This window comes from Leuresthes tenuis, unplaced genomic scaffold (genome assembly GCF_036924035.1).
Source record: "Leuresthes tenuis unplaced genomic scaffold, fLeuTen1.0.hap1 SCAF_6, whole genome shotgun sequence".
NCBI lineage: Eukaryota > Metazoa > Chordata > Actinopteri > Atheriniformes > Atherinopsidae > Leuresthes > Leuresthes tenuis.
The window spans coordinates 29,428,214-29,441,132 of NW_027325360.1; the positions used below are offsets into that span (position 1 = coordinate 29,428,214).

The window sequence follows — 12,919 nt, forward strand, 5'->3', positions numbered from 1 at the left end:
ATTATGGTTGGAGAATCACACCTACTCACAGCCGAACAACTCCGCTACCGCATTTGATGGTGTATAGTCGGGATTTCTCACCCTTTCTCATCAGCTTTTTGCAAATTATGATCTGACATTCACACCTACTTGCAGTCGAACACCTTATCATCCGCTTTTGATTATGTTTGGTTAGATATTCGCACCTTTTCTTAACTGCTTTTTTACAAACTTTGGTCGGACGTTCACACCTTCTTGCAGCCGAACACCTACGCTTCCGGTTTTGATAGTGTATATTCGGGCATACGAACCTTTTCTTACCCGCTTTTTACAAACCATGGTCGGACTTTCACACCTTCTCTTAGCTGAACAACTCCGCTCCCTCTTTTGATTGTGTACAGTCGGGTATTTTAACCTTTTCTTACCCGCTTTTTACCAACTATGATCGGACATTCACACCGTCTTACAGCCGAACACCTCCGCTCCCTCTTTTGATGGTGTATGTTCGGGCATTCGAACCTTTTCTTACCCGCTTTTTACAAACCAGGATCGGACTTTCACACCTTTTAGTAGCCGAACACCTCCGCTCCCGCTATTGATTGTGTACAGTCGGGTATTTTAACCTTTTCTTACCCGCTTTTTACCAACTATTGTCGGACATTCACACCGTCTTAGAGCGGAACACCTCCTCTCCCGCTTATGATCATGTACGGTTTGATGTTCGAAAATTTAATTTCTTGTTTTAAAGCAATTATTGATGGACATTCAAACCTTCTTTTTGATGGTGTATAGTCGGGCTTTCGAGCCTTTTCTTCCCGGTTTTTACAAACCATGGTCGGACTTTCACACCTTCTTGTAGCCGAACAACTCCGCTCCCGCTATTGATTGTGTACAGTCGGGTATTTTAACCTTTTCTTACCCGCTTTTTACCAACTATGGTCGGACATTCACACCGTCTTACAGCGGAACACCTCTGCTCCCGCTTTTGATGGTGTATAGTCGGGCATTCGAACCTTTTCTTACCCGCTTTTTACAAACTATGGTGGGACATTCAAACCTTCTTATATCCGAAAACCTCCGCTCTCTCTTTTGATCATACATTGTCGGACATTCGCACCTTTTCTTACCCGCTTTTTACAAACCATGGTCGGACTTTCACACCTTCTTGTAGCCGAACACATCCGCTCCCGCTATTGATTGTGTACAGTCGGGTATTTTAACCTTTTCTTACCCGCTTCTTACCAACTATGGTCGGACATTCACACCTTCGTACAGCGGAACACCTCCGCTCCCTCTTTTGATGGTGTATGTTCGGGTATTCAAACCTTTTCTTACCCGCTATTTCCAAACTATGGTCGGCTATTCACAGCTTCCTCTCCACCATACTTGTATGGTTGGATATTCACACCCACTTGCATCCGAAGACCTCTGCCCCAAATTTTGTTGATATTTAGTATGACATTCGCACCTTACCCGCTTTTGGCAAACTATGGCCTTCTTGCAGCCAAACACCTCTGATCTCGCTTTTGATGATGTAAGGTTGGGCATTCAGACCTTGCTTCACCTGCTTTTCACCAAATATAGTCGGACATTCACACCTTCTTGCAGCCGAACACTTCCGCTCCACCTTTTAGTGTTCTATCACACCTTTTTTTCCACCGCATTTTATACATTATGGTCGGAAATTTTCAACCACTCTCATCCGAAGACCTCTCCTCCCGCTTTCGTTAATATATTTGAACTTTAGTCGGACATTCAAACCTTCTTGCAGCTGAACCACCTCCGCTCCCTGTTTTGATCATATATGGTCTGGCAATACTACCTTTTCTTACCCGTTTGTGAGTAATTATGGCTGGACATTCACACCTACTTGCAGCCGAACACAACCTCTCTCACTTTTGATGATGTATGGACCGGCATTTTTACCTTTTCTAACACATTTTTCAGCAATTATGGTCGGAGATTCACACCTACTCACAGCCGAACAACTCCGCTCCCGCATTTGATGATGTATAGTCGGGCATTCTCACCCTTTCTCATCAGCTTTTTGCAAATTATGATCTGACATTCACACCTACTTGCAGTCGAACAGCTCTGCTCCCGCTTTTGATTATGTTTGGTTGGATATTCGAACCTTTTCTTAACTTCTTTTTACATATTTTGGTTGGACGTTCACACCTTCTTGTAGCCGAACACTTCCACTCCTGCTTTTGATGATGTATGGTTGGGCATTCACACCTTTTTTTTGCCCATTTTTCAGGAATTATGGGTGGACATTCACACCTTGCAGCTGAACACCTCCTATCCCACTTATGCTCATGTGCGGTTTGATTTTCGAAAAGTTTCTTTCATGTTTTCTAGCAATTATTGATGGACATGTAGACCTTCTTGCAGCTGAACACCTCCGCTCCCGCTTTTGATCATACATTGTCAGGCATTCGCACCTTGTCTTACCCACTTTTTACAAACTTTAGTCGAACAGTCACACCTTTTTGCAGCCGAACACCACCTCTCCCGCTTTTGATGATGTATGGTCCAGCATTCTTACCTTTTCTAACACATTCTTCAGCAATTATGGTCGGACTTTCACACCTTCTTGTAGCCGAACAACTCCGCTCCCGCTATTGATTGTGTACAGTCGGGTATTTTAACCTTCTCTAACCCGCTTTTTACCAACTATGGTCGGACATTCACACCGTCTTACAGCGGAACACCTCTGCTCCCGCTTTTTACAAACCATGGTCGGACTGTCACATCTTCTTGTAGCCGAACACATCCGCTCCCGCTATTGATTGTGTACAGTCGGGTATTTTAACCTTTTCTTACCCGCTTTTTACCAAGTGTGGTCGGCCATTCACACCTTCGTACAGCGGAACACCTCCGCTCCCTCTTTTGATGGTGTATGTTCGGGCATTCAAACCTTTTCTTACCCGCTTTTTCCAAACTATGGTCGGCTATTCACAGCTTCCTCTCCACCATACTTGTATGGTGGGATATTCACACCCACTTGCATCCGAAGACCTCCGCCCCAAATTTTGTTGATATTTAGTCGGACATTCGCACCTTACCCGCTTTTGGCAAACTATGGCCTTCTTGCAGCCAAACACCTCTGATCTCGCTTTTGATGATGTAAGGTTGGGCATTCAGACCTTGCTTCACCTGCTTTTCACCAAATATAGTCGGACATTCACACCTTCTTGCAGCCGAACACTTCCGCTCCACCTTTTAGTGTTCTATCACACCTTTTTTTCACCGCATTTTATACATTATGGTCGGAAATTTTCAACCACTCTCATCCGAAGACCTCTCCTCCCGCTTTTGTTAATATATTTGAACTTTAGTCGGACATTAACACCTTCTTGCAGCTTAACCACCTCCGCTCCCTGTTTTGATCATGTATGGTCTGGCAATACTACCTTTTCTTACCCATTTGTGAGTAATTATGGCTGGACATTCACACCTACTTGCAGCCGAACACCACCTCTCCTGCTTTTGATGATGTATGGACCGGCATTTTTACCTTTTCTAACACATTTTTCAGCAATTATGGTTGGAGATTCACACCTACTCACAGCCGAACACCTCCGCTCCCGCATTTGATGGTGTACAGTCGGGCATACAAACCTGTTCTTACCCGCTTTTTACAAACTATGGTCGGACATTCAAACCTTCTTGTAGCCGAACACATCCACTCCTGCTTTTGATGATGTATGGTTGGGCATTCGCACCTTTTCTTACCCATTTTTCAGTAATTATGGGTGGATATTCACACCTTCTTGCAGCGGAACACCTCCTCTCCCGCTTATGATTATGTGCGGTTTGATATTCGAAAATTTTCTTTCATGTTTTATAGCAATTATTGATGGACATTCATACCTTCTTGAAGCCGAACACATCCACTCCTGCTTTTGATGATGTATGGTTGGGCATTCGAACCTACTTGTTGCCCGTTTTTCATTAATTATGGGTGGACATTCACACCTTGTCGCAGCCAAACACCTCCGCTCCCTGTTTTGATCATGTATGTTTTGACATTCGCACCTTTTCTCACCTGCTTTTTACTATTGTCGGCCAATCACAGCTTCCTCTCCACCATACTTGTATGGTAGGAAATTCTCACCCACTCTCATCCGAAGACCTCTCCTCCCGCTTTTGTTAATATTTAGTCGGGCATTCGAACCTTTTCTTACCCACTTTTTACAAATTATGGTCGAACATTCACACCTACTTGCAGCTGAATACTTCCGCTCCACCTTTTAGTGATGTATAGTTGGCATTTGCACCTTTTGTTACCCTCTTTTTATACTGATTGCTGAAGATTAAGTTCTTCTTTCTCAAACTACAATTTTTTTTTAATTGTTGAAACTTGATTTGAAGTGGATAAATAAGGAGGACAAACAGTTTTAAGTCACGCTGATAGAAGAAATTAATTTTATAACAAAATCTGTATTTCGTCATATGTCGAGAGATGCTTATTGCTGAAGAAGTTCTTTCACATTCTACAAAGTACGTTGTTTATCGTTGAAACTTGATTAGACATGAATAAATATGAAGGACAAAGCAGTCTTAACTTGGTTTGAGTTAATTAATTCGTTTTATAGGAGAATCCGAATTCGTGCTTATTTTCGGATTCCTGAAGAATGAGTCTGGTTCTTTCTCATAATACAAAGTTTGTTGTTTATTGTTGAAACTTCATCAGAAGCGAAGAAATAAATGAATGCCTATCAACAAATGTGGGATCTAAACTCTACTGCTTCCTCTAAAATAATTTCTTTTCTCAATTCAGAAATGTGTGTGTGTAAGTCACAACACCCGTGACACCAAAACGGCTTTCTTTTCTCTCTTTTCTCTACACTCTGCACTATGAGCACACACACCAAATCAGAAAGGCTTTTTTCTCTCTTTTCTACATTATGGACTGTGGGGACACAAAACCGCTCTCTCTTTTTTTTTTTGATTGTGTGCCAGGGCGTTGTCTCACGTATTAGATTATGCTTAAGATACGAATGGGTTTATCAGTCACATCAGAATCCATACATACTGATCCTCCCGTAATAAAATGGTCGGATCTTATCAAACACACTTTGCTTCTTGTGACAATCAAGTCAGCGAAACAGCGTATACACGTCAAGACACTGAATCAAGTTTGCCACAAGAACTCATAAGTTTGGCAGTATTGCTCTGCCGTCAGCAATCATACACCCATTTTATTTTCGTGAGACGTGCAGGCACCTGTTCATCTACTGTTCTATCACTATGAATTAGTTTATCTATTATCAATAAGGATACTTCTACAACTACTATCAAAGTATGTCCAGACTTCTTATGTTGTCAGTTGCTATATATGAATAAGTGGATAGCTACTGACAAGCATTAAGCATGTCACACAGCCCAAACATATAACATTTCAGGACACACCACACAGTTAACAACCACAGTGAAGTGTCAAAGCCCAAACATTCAACAGGACACTTACACAACACATTCAAATCAAACAGTCAGACAACATACAAGAACATATACCCCAGCCGGCATTGCTCCCTGCCTATTTTCCTACAGCTCACTATGTGTGCGCACACCTTTATTCACAAACTCTTCAACTTATACTCTTTTACCGAAGCTGCTACAGCTCGATTGGCCGAATACCCTTAGATCCTATTTCGGTGAATTTGACATCTGCCTTACATGTAACAGATTAGCGGTTTAGCAGTTTTAATTTAGTTTGAGTGAAGGAATTCATTTTATAGCAAAATCCGAAATCGTGAAGCACTCATGAAAGTAAGCTTATTCTCGGATTCCTGAAACTTTAGATTTGCTCTTTCTTTTACTGCAAAGTACAACGTTGTTTTTTTTTGTTTAAATCTTTCTAGACATGGTAAATATGAACGACAAAGCAGTTTTGACATAGTTTGAGTGAAGGAATTCATTTTATAGATAAAATCCCAAGAGTCTGCAGAGAAAAGAGAGTGAATGCGAAGTAGACTTTAACACGGCTATGGGAGCGGGCCGAGTGTCGGCTAACCGGGAGAATTGCTTGAAAGAAACGCGACACCGAATGAGCGGTCAGAACAAAGCCTCAATACGGGATTCTCGTGGTGTTTTTGTTGCTGCCTTGTCTTTTGCATAGAGTAAAAGAAAAGGCAGCCATCGAATAGGGCCCGATTGTTCCTACTTGGTCAGCCGAGGAGCAAGGGGGGGGGGCAAGCGTCTCAACCAAGCAAAGCTCACCATGGGGAAGGTGGCTATACCAACTAGCCTGATGCCCTGCTCCCGCAGTGACGGATAATCGTACTCTGGTTTCTCTTCATAACATACAAGTCTTTCGCCTTTTACTAAAGACTTCCGTGGAGAGCAGCACTAATGAGTTGTTTCTATTATATTACCGGGAGTTGTGTAAGTGTCCTGTTGAATGTTACATGTTTGGGCTTTGACACGCTTCACTGTGGTTGTTAACTGTGTGGTGTGTCCTGAAATGTTATATGTTTGGGCTGTGTGACATGCTTAATGCTTGTCAGTAGCTACCCACTTATTCATATATAGCAACTGACTACGTAAGAAGTCCGGACATACTTTGATAGAGTAGTTGTAGAAGTATCCTTATTGATAATAGATAAACTAATTCATAGTGATAGAACAGTAGATGAACAGGTGCCTGCACATGTCTCACGAAAATAAAATGGATGTATGATTGCTGACGGCAGAGCAATACTGCCAAACTTATGAGTTCTTTTGGCAAACTTGATTCAGTGTCTTGACGTGTATACGCTGTTTCGCTGACTTGATTGTCACAAGAAACAAAGTGTGTTTGATAAGATCCGACCATTTTATTACGGGATGATCAGTATGTATGGATTCTGATGTGACTGATAAACCCATTCGTATCTTAAGCACAATCTAATACGTGAGACAACGCCCTGGCACACGATAAAAAAAAAAAGAGAGAGCGGTTTTGTGTCCCCACAGTCCATAATGTAGAAAAGACAGAAAAAAGCCTTTCTGATTTGGTGTGTGTGCTCATAGTGCAGAGTGTAGAGAAAAGAAAGCCGTTTTGGTGTCACGGGTGTTGTGACTTACACACACACATTTTTAAATTGAGAAAGGAAATTATTTTAGAGGAAGCACTAGAGTTTAGATCCCACATTTGTTGATAGGCATTCATTTATTTCTTCACTTCTGATAAAAATGATAAGACTGACCTAAAGAATTGGAGGCCCATCACACTTTTAAACTTTGACTGTAAACTTTTTAGCAAGGTTTTAACGACACGGATGTCCTCTGTTTTAGAGGAGGTAATTCACCCAGACCAGGCTTGTGTCATCTCAGAGAGACAACTCACCGACAGCCTCGTACTGATTCGAGACATCATTGATTACGCTAGAGACAGAAACACCCGGCTTGTCATCTTAAATTTAGACTTTGAAAAAGCTTTTGATCGGGTCTCGCATCAATATCTCTTTCAGGTGTTGCAGCCATCGAATAGGGCCCGATTGTTCCTACTTGGTGAGATTTGCTTGGTTGAGACGCTTGCTCCCCCCCCCTTGCTCCTCGGCTGACCAAGTAGGAACAATCGGGCCCTATTCGATGGCTGCCTTGTCTTTTACTCTGTGCAAAAGACAAGGCAGCCACAAACACCACGGGAACACCGTATTGAGGCTTTGTTCTGACCACTCATTCGGTGTCGCGTTTCTTTCAAGCAATTCTCCCGGTTAGCCCACACTCAGCTTGCTCCCAGAGCTGTGTTAAAGTCTACTTCGCATTCACTCTCTTTTCTCAGCAGATTAAAAGAAAGTTTCATCTTGGGCTCCCTGAAACTTCCATCCTGCATCGCTGTTTGCTTTTTCACAAGAGCAGAGAAGAGCGCACCGTTCCCAGCGGCACTGCAGTACTGGGTCGATGCTTGGAGTGAACGGAGCAAGCTTCTTTTTCAACTCCTATTCTTAAAAATCCATTTAATATGTAGTCCTCGTATAGAGGACATATTAAACTGATAAGAACAGATACTACACTTGATCTTAGCCAAAAGGCCGAGAAGCGATAACTGTCCACTGTTTCAGGTCCGAGGGCCCTTGCTGGCACAATGCGCACTTGTAGCAGTGTTCTTTTTATGGCCATAGGTGGCCAGAGTGTCACGTTGCACCTCCGCCCACCCGCTGCACTGAGCACTCTTCAGCCCTTTTAAATGGTATAACTTTGCACTCCCGCATGCTCCAGCAAGCACCATTCAAGCAACAACTTTGCACTCCAGCTTCGAACATCGGCACAATCGCAACAAGTAAGGCGACTCTACTCAGAGAAGTAACTCTGCACAGTAACAAAATTTATTTTGCACAGACAGAAAGGGCTTCACCCGCAAAGGTAAAGCCTGCCAAAAATAGAAACAACTCATTAGTGCTGCTCTCCACGAAAGTCTTTAGTAAAAGGCGAAAGACTTGTATGTTATGAAGAGAAACCAGAGTACGATTATCCGTCACTGCGGGAGCAGGGCATCAGGCTAGTTGCCATAGCCACCTTCCCCATGGTGAGCGTTGCTTGGTTGAAACGCTTGCCCCTGTGCAATCGACAAGGCAGCAACAAAAACACCACGGGAACACCGTATTGAGGCTTTGTTCTGACCGCTCATTCGGTGTCGCGTTTCTTTCAAGCAATTCTCCCGGTTAGCCCACACTCGGCTCGCTCCCAGAGCCGTGTTAAAGTCTACTTCGCATTCACTCTCTTTTCTCAGCAGACTCTTGGGATTTTATCTATAAAATGAATTCCTTCACTCAAACTATGTTAAAACTGCTTTGTCCTTCATATTTACCATGTCTAGAAAGATTTAATCAAAAAAAAAACAACGTTGTACTTTGCAGTAAAAGAAAGAGCAAATCTAAAGTTTCAGGAATCCGAGAATAAGCTTACTTTCATGAGTTCTTCACAATTTCGGATTTTGCGATAAAATGAATTCCTTCACTCGAACTAAATTAAAACTGCTAAACCGCTAATCTGTTACATGTAAGGCAGATGTCAAATTCACCGAAATAGGATCTAAGGGTATTCGGCCAATCGAGCTGTAGCAGCTTTGGTAAAAGAGTATAAGTTGAAGAGTTTGTGAATAAAGGTGTGCGCACACATAGTGAGCTGTAGGAAAATAGGCAGGGAGCAATGCCGGCTGGGGTATATGTTCTTGTATGTTGTCTGACTGTTTGATTTGAATGTGTTGTGTAAGTGTCCTGTTGAATGTTACATGTTTGGGCTTTGACACTTCACTGTGGTTGTTAACTGTGTGGTGTGTCCTGAAATGTTATATGTTTGGGCTGTGTGACATGCTTAATGCTTGTCAGTAGCTACCCACTTATTCATATATATAACAACTGACAACATAAGAAGTCTGGACATACTTTGATAGTAGTTGTAGAAGTATCCTTATTGATAATAGATAAACTAATTCATAGTGATAGAACAGTAGATGAACAGGTGCCTGCACATGTCTCACGAAAATAAAATGGGTGTATGATTGCTGACGGCAGAGCAATACTGCCAAACTTATGAGTTCTTGTGGCAAACTTGATTCAGTGTCTTGACGTGTATACGCTGTTTCGCTGACTTGATTGTCACAAGAAACAAAGTGTGTTTGATAAGATCCGACCATTTTATTACGGGAGGATCAGTATGTATGGATTCTGATGTGACTGATAAACCCATTCGTATCGTAAGCATAATCTAATACGTGAGACAACGCCCTGGCACACAATCAAAAAAAAAAAGAGAGAGCGGTTTTGTGTCCCCACAGTCCATAATGTAGAAAAGAGAGAAAAAAGCCTTTCTGATTTGGTGTGTGTGCTCACAGTGCAGAGTGTAGAGAAAAGAGAGAAAAGAAAGCCATTTTGGTGTCACGGGTGTTGTGACTTACACACACACATTTCTGAATTGAGAAAGGAAATTATTTTAGAGGAAGCACTAGAGTTTAGATCCCACATTTGTTGATAGGCATTCATTTATTTCTTCACTTCTGATGAAGTTTCAACAATAAACAACAAACTTTGTATTATGAGAAAGAACCAGACTCATTCTTCAGGAATCCGAAAATAAGCTCTATTTTACGAGTTATGCACGAATTCGGATTCTCCTATAAAACGAATTCCTTAACTCTAACCAAGTTAAGACTGCTTTGTCCTTCATATTTATTCATGTCTAATCAAGTTTCAACGATAAACAACGTTGTACTTTGTAGAATGAGAAAGAACTTCTTCAGCAATAAGCATCTCTCGACATATGACGAAATACAGATTTTGCTATAAAATTAATTCCTTCTATCAGCCTGACTTAAAACTGTTTGTCCTCCTTATTTATCCACTTCAAATCAAGTTTCAACAATTAAAAAAATGTTGTAGTTTGAGAAAAAACAACTTAATCTTAAGCAATCAGTAGGGTAAGAAAGGGTAAGAAAAGGTGCCAAATGCCAACCATACATCACTAAAAGGTGGAGCGGAAGTATTCGGCTGCAAGTAGGTGCGAATGCCTGACAATGTATGATCAAAAGAGGGAGCGGAGGTTTTCGGCTGCAAGGTCTGAATGTCCAACCATAATTTGTAAAAACCGGGGAAGAAAAGGCTCGAAAGCCCGACTATACACCATCAAAAGCGGGAGCGGAGGTGTTCGGCTGCAAGTAGGTGTGAATGTTCGACCACAATTTGTAAAAAGCGGGTAAGAAAAGGTTCGAATGCCCGACTATATATTAACCAAAGCAGGAGGAGAGGTCTTCGGATAAGAGTGGGTGAGAATTTACAACCATAATCTATAAAATGCGGTGAAAAAAAAGGTGTGAATACCCCATAGAACACTAAAAGGTAGAGCGGAAGTGTTCGGCTGCAAGAAGGTGTGAATGTCTGACCATAGTTTGTAAAAAGCGGGTAAGAAAAGGTTCGAATGCCCGAACATACACCATCAAAGGAGGGAGCGGAGGTGTTCCGCTGTAAGAAGGTGTGAATGTCCGACCATAGTTGGCAAAAAGCAGGTAAGAAAAGGTTAAAATACCCGATTGTACACAATCAATAGCGGGAGCAGAGTTGTTCCGCTACTAAAAGGTGTGAAAGTCCGACCATGGCTTGTAAAAAGCGGGTAAGAAAAGGTGCGAATGCCCGACAATGTATGATCAAAAGAGGGAGCGGAGGTTTTCGGCTGAAACAAGGTCTGAATGTCCATCCATATTTAGTAAAAATCTGGGAAGAAAAGGCTCGAAAGCCCGACTATACACCATCAACAGCTGGAGCGGATGTGTTCAACTGCAAGAAGGTCTGAATGTCCATCAATAATTGCTAGAAAAAATGGAAGAGAATTTTCGAATATCAAACCGCACATGATCATAAGCGGGAGAGGAGGTGTTCAAATGCAAGAAGGTGTGAATGTCCACCCATAATTACTGCAAAATGGGTAAGAAAAGGTACGAATGCCCAACCATACATGATCCTAACAGGGAGCGGAGGTGTTTGGCTGCGACAAGGTGTGTATGTCCACCCATAATTAATGAAAAGCGGGCAACAAGTAGGTTTGAATAACCATCATCAAAAGCAGGAGTGGATGTGTTCGGCTACAAGAAGGTTTGAATGTCTGACCATAGTTTGTAAAAAGCGGGTAAGAAAAGGTTCGAATGCCCGAACATACACCATCAAAGGAGGGAGCGGAGGTGTTCCGCTGTAAGAAGGTGTGAATGTCCAACCATAATTGGCAAAAAGCAGGTAAGAAAAGGTTAAAATACCCTATTGTACACAATCAATAGCGGGAGCAGAGTTGTTCCGCTACTAAAAGGTGTGAAAGTCCGACCATGAATTGTAAAAAGCGGGTAAGAAAAGGTGCGAATGCCCGACAATGTATGATCAAAAGAGGGAGCGGAGGTTTTCGGCTGAAAGAAGGTCTGAATGTCCATCCATAATTTGTAAAAATCGGGGAAGAAAAGGCTGGAAAGCCCGACTATACACCATCAACAGCTGGAGCGGAGGTGTTCAGCTGCAAGAAGGTCTGAATGTCCATCAATAATTGCTAGAAAACATGGAAGAGATTTTTCGAATATCAAACCGCACATGATCATAAGCGGGAGAGGAGGTGTTAAAATGCAAAAAGGTGTGAATGTCCACCCATAATTACTGCAAAATGGGTAAGAAAAGGTACGAATGCCCAACCATACATCATCAAAAGCAGGAGTGGATGTGTTCGGCTACAAGAAGGTTTTAATGTCCAACCATAGTTTGTAAAAAGCGGGTAAGAAAAGGTTCGAAAGCCCGAACATACACCATCAAAAGAGGGAGCGGCGGTGTTCCACTGTAAGAAGGTGTGAATGTCTGACCATAGTTGGTAAAAAGCGGGTAAGAAAAGGTGAAAATACCCGACTGTACACAATCAATAGCGGGAGCGGAGTTGTTCGGCTACTAAAAGGTGTGAAAGTCCGACCCTGGTTTGTAAAAAGCGGGTAAGAGAAGGTGCGAATGCCCGACAATGTATGATCAAAAGAGGGAGCGGAGGTTTTCGGCTGCAAGAAGGTCTGAATGGCCAACCATAATTTTGTAAAAACCGGGGAAGAAAAGGCTCGAAAGCCCGACTATACATCATCAAAAGCGGGAGCGGAGGTGTTCAGCTGCAAGGAGGTCTGAATGTCCATCAATAATTGCTAGAAAACATGAAAGAAAATTTTCGAATATCAAACTGCACATGATCATAAGCGGGAGAGGAGGTGTTCAGCTGCAAGAAGGTGTGAATGTCTACCCATAATTACTGAAAAATGGGTAAGAAAAGGTTCGAATGCCCGAATATACATCATCAAAAGCGGAAGCGGAGGTGTTCGGCTGCAAGAAGGTGTGAACGTCCGACCAAAGTTTGTAAAAAGCAGTGAAGAAAAGTTTCGAATATCCAACCAAACATAATCAAAAGCGGGAGCAGAGCTGTTCGACTGCAAGTAGGTGTGAATGTC

The 12,919-nt window shown here is 42.3% G+C and overlaps 3 non-coding genes across 3 annotated transcripts; 1 reads left to right on the forward strand and 2 right to left on the reverse strand.

Annotated features, from left to right (window-relative positions):
* Positions 1-6,267: 6,267 nt before the first annotated feature.
* Positions 6,268-6,383, forward strand: LOC140310800 (U5 spliceosomal RNA). The gene has a single exon (XR_011916837.1). It is a non-coding gene; the product is annotated as a U5 spliceosomal RNA (small nuclear RNA).
* A 1,448-nt stretch (positions 6,384-7,831) lies between these two features.
* On the reverse strand, positions 7,832-8,015 carry LOC140310810 (U2 spliceosomal RNA). Its single transcript, XR_011916846.1, has one exon. It is a non-coding gene; the product is annotated as a U2 spliceosomal RNA (small nuclear RNA).
* A 308-nt stretch (positions 8,016-8,323) lies between these two features.
* On the reverse strand, positions 8,324-8,437 carry LOC140310713 (U5 spliceosomal RNA). Its single transcript, XR_011916758.1, has one exon. It is a non-coding gene; the product is annotated as a U5 spliceosomal RNA (small nuclear RNA).
* Positions 8,438-12,919: the final 4,482 nt, after the last annotated feature.